The following is a 4142-nucleotide window of genomic DNA, read 5'->3' as shown; positions in this document are numbered from 1 at the left end:
AACCATATTTAACTTAACATCTCCACGGTGCCCGGGGCCAGCGTGGATGCTGCCACCCTCAGCAAGTGTGCTTCTGACATAACTCAGGGAGAGAGTGTCACTGCCCCCATTTAGCAAACAAGAACACTGAGGTCTACGGAGGGGAGCAAGTTCTCCAAGGTCCCAGAGACTTATGGCAAGGCAGAGCCTGGAGCCTGAGTGTCCCAGAAGGAACCCAGTCCCTGGAGGCTCTGCCACACGAGGGACCGGAAGGAGGAAGCCCCTCTGAAGAGAGCCACAGCCAAGAGCAGAGAAGGGTCCCAGGAGGCCTTTGCTGGGGTGGGTGAGGAAGATGCCCCGGCTTCCCTGCATCATAACCACTGAGACTGTCCTCCCATCTCCCTCTGGCTTCTTTTCCTGCCATGGACTCCACCATGTTCTACAAGCACCCGGCACTGGTGCCGCGTGAGAGAGGTCCATGGGCCCTTGGGACAAACACAAAGTATTCTGCACATAAGCATCATGGTCCTGGCAAAGGAAACGAGAAAGTTCATTTATTCTAGCAGACAGGTAGTGACCATCCGCCAGAGAAAACGCAGGGCGTTCTGCGTGGCGTTGGTATTGTATTGCTGACAAGCCTGGAATAGGTATGCTGAGTTGTAGGCTGCAGGCCACTGCTGGCCTATATAGTGCCTTTGTGCAAGGAAGAGGAAGGCACCCCTCAGAACAGACAAATTAGAAACAAAAGAGAAAGCGCCACAGAAGCCGAGGAGCTCTGCAAGGGCTGGTATCAGCCCACCTCCCCGCTTGGCATCTTTGTGCAGTCGATGACATATACAACTCCACCTTCCAGCAGAATCCCTCCTTGCAGGGAAGGCCCAGGAGAGTGAATTCATTGGACAGTGGTTGTGTCAATCATCTTAGGTCTGCCAATCAGCTGCCAAGGAGGTAAATTAGAATTAAGAGGCAGGACTAGGAGGTCTGGAAAATTCAAAAAGTCCAAGGGTTTACGAAGATCTCTTTTGGCCTTAGCCAAAGAAAGGATCCAGAGTTCCTGGAGAGGGGCAGGAAGTAGCCTGGACACCAGCTGCTGGAGACAGGCCGGGGGCTGGGTGGGCAGGAAGCTGGGCAGAGAGCCTTTGAGGTGGTGGCTGTGTTTGGGGGCTGGTGTCGAGTTATCTCAGGATCAGAAACTCGGCTTTTGAAACCAGACTGGTTTTTACACTTCTGGCGTTTCTTTGTTTATTTCCTTTTTGTTCTCCTTTAACATTTAGTACAATTCAAAAATATTTTTCTGTGGTTAATACATGTAGAAGGTAAAATTATTATTGTTTTAAATGCCATCCTATCTCTGCTGAGCACTGTGGTAAGAGCTAGGTTTTAAAGGGACAGGAGTACCCTCCCCCCCAGTACCTCCCCCTCCCTGGGGCTGAGTCGTAGCAGAAGGGGGGGCAGGGCAGGCAGCCCCAGGAGCCATCACTCCCTCCTGCTGGTGACCAGTTCCCCAAGCCCTCTCTCCTCACCTTGGTCCTGTTTCCTGGTTCTGCTCATAAGGCAAGTCAAAGCCTCATATGTCAACATCCCCTCAGTCCAAGATTAACACCCGCGCTTTTTATTTGTAAATTACACATCCCAGTGGTGTTGAGAAAAGCAAAAATCATCTTTTTCCTGGTCAGAATATGACCTCATGGGAAAAGGTGACGCCTTAGAGACAGACCTGAGATCCCAGAATACTTTACAAGCTGTGTGACCTAGGGCTAGTGGCTTAACCTCTCTGGGCTTCCTGCTCCTTGACACTGACGAGGAAATGACAATACCACTCTCCCTGGTTGTTTGGAAAGATTTAAATGCAGGGAAGGTGCTTGACTTGTAAAAGACTCTAAATAAAAAATTTGTTCCATCCTCCAGCCAACACGGCCAGTGCCTGCCCAGGGTGGTGAGGGAGCTAGGAAGAGCAGAGCTGCTCCCAGAGGACTGGCTCAGCTTGGGGACTTTTCTGTTAGTCACACGGGAATCAAAAGCTCTGAGACATGAACCGTGATGGGGGGGTGGGGGTGGGGGGGTTGCAGGAAGCAGGAAGCGAAGCAGCCTCTAACAAAAGTAACAATTAGGACACAGCCAGGATCACGGACAGGCAGACTAGCCATGGAGGAGAGTGCCAGACAGGGATTCAGTGTAAGGACCATGCCATTTTGGGATCCTTGATGTCTCTACTTGGGAGCTGGGACCTCTTTGGGGTGGGGTGGGGGGAGGGGCCAAGCACTGCTGAGCTGAGTTGGTGTGTGTCCCAGCAGCAGCGGGCACAAGCCAGGAGCATCTGAGAGCAGCCCTTCACCAGAGGCTAAGGTCTCAGTCACAGGAAGGAATGCGGAGGGGAGAGCCCAGAGGGCCTAGCCAGGGTCAGAGGGATAATGCAGGGCCAGAGGTGTGTCCAGGAAGAGAGGAAGGAGGAGAGGAATTCCAGGCTCTGACCCCAGCCTCCTCCACCCTGCCTGCCCGCCGTGGGAATTGCAGGACCTCCCATCACTCACCCTGTGTCCTGCAGCCTTGCACAGCGGCTCACGGACCCCGGGCCTCGGGGCAGCCTCTGGATCCTTGGCCCATGTCTGCAATAATAAGTTACTGCTGGCCCAGACCCCCAGGCCCAGCCGAGGAGGGAGGGAGTAAGGGATGGAGGCCGGGCAAGAGGGTGGGAGGGCGGAGGGAGAGAGCTGAGCTGGCTTCCCACTTTCCCTCCTCCCCGCTCCCTCCCCTCCAGCCGCTGGGTTCTGCCGAGATCAAGGGAGCTCTGGATTTCCTCGGCTTAACTCTTTGGTGGTCCTGTGGGGTCTCGTTTTGATTCAGAGGCCCAGTAAATTCAGAGCCAGAGGGGTCTGAGGCCCCTAAAGTGCTGGCTGGGAAATTGAGGTGGAGAAGGGGAGGGGCAGGAACCCCATGAATTGCTCAGGAAGGGGGAGGCAGTGCTGGAATCCTGCTATATGGCAGGGGTGTTGGGGTGGGATGGGGTGTGGGGGTGGAGAGTGGAGAGGGCGCAGGCTCCAGCCCAGCAGCCTCAGGTTCAGATCGTGGTACTGCCACCTGGTAGTGACACCCCAGGTGTCTGTAGAGCTCTGGCCCCCAGCCCCATCCCTGCCAGTCACGGGAGGCTCAGTACGATTTTGCCTTGTTGAGTAGAGGTATTATCTCCTCAGATATCAAGTAAGGGTAGCAGCCAGGTCAAAACCCCCACCCCAATGGTTGCCAGTCCTCCTTTGCCTGGAATCACGCCATGATTAATTCATCCTCCTGGTCTTCTAGCACCAATCCCTCCGTGCCAATGACCCCAAGAAGTTCACAGCAGGAAGCCTGTCTAGTGTGCCCCTGGGCCTGGGCAGCGTTGGCAGCATCCTGCCTTAGCTTCCTCTGGTTAGGCTGTGGGAGGTTTAGCAAAGCTGCAGCCCTGGTTCTCTGCAGCCAGAGACCCCTGTGCAAAGACTGTCAAATGCCTCTTGCTCTCCAGCAGCCTCTCATTCTACATTTGTTGAGTATTTCCTGTCTGGACCAGGCCTCTACTTTGCAGGGCTTTGGGTACCCAAAGGGTCTTTACATCCACTATTTCAATGAATCCCACCCCACCTTTGGGAAAGGGAGTTGATGTGACTTGTCCAAGGTCACACAGCTAGTGAAGAGGAACCACAACCCTACAGAATGGAAGCGTTTACCATCCCTCTCGACTTCCCACGATGGCACAGTGGGCGTGGTTGTGGGCAAAGGCTACAGTTCAGGGTCTATGCCCTGGGAAGAGAGAGACGGTAACATTATCACCCTCAGGAGGCACAGGCGTAGAGACCTGAGGAGGATTTAGTAAAATCTGGGACTTTGGGCACTAAACCTAGCCAGTCCCCACTCACAGTTGGACAAGCCGTGGAGGATGGAACAGTGCCTGGGCTGTGTGTCCTTAACCAGCTCTCATATCTGGGGCTGTTGTCCTATTAGTCCTGTTAGATAATCAAAGCAGCAGAATATCGAGGCCTGGAAAGACCCTTAGAGATGATCTAATTCAACTCCTTAATCCGTCCCACAGGGACACTGTGACCCAGGGAGGGCAAGTCTTTGGCTCAAGGTCATAGTAGATGGGAGTCGAAGCTGGGATAAGAGCCAAACTCTCCCACTTTCTAGCTTTG

The 4142-nt window shown here is 54.0% G+C and overlaps 1 protein-coding gene across 1 annotated transcript in view; it reads right to left on the bottom strand.

Moving 5' to 3' along the window:
• Positions 1-2666, bottom strand: part of C1QTNF6 (C1q and TNF related 6) — a 6041-nt gene extending 3375 nt beyond the window's left edge. Inside the window, exon 1 of the mRNA XM_006913504.3 lies at positions 2511-2666. The gene's annotated coding sequence lies outside the window, so the exon portion shown is untranslated. The remainder of the gene's footprint in view (positions 1-2510) is intronic.
• Between the last annotated feature and the right edge of the window lie 1476 nt (positions 2667-4142).

Source organism: Pteropus alecto, unplaced genomic scaffold (assembly GCF_000325575.1).
Source record: "Pteropus alecto unplaced genomic scaffold, ASM32557v1 scaffold205, whole genome shotgun sequence".
In the NCBI taxonomy this organism is placed as follows: domain Eukaryota; kingdom Metazoa; phylum Chordata; class Mammalia; order Chiroptera; family Pteropodidae; genus Pteropus; species Pteropus alecto.
The sequence above is the reverse complement of the archived record's forward strand: the minus strand, read 5'-3'. Positions and strand labels throughout refer to the sequence as shown.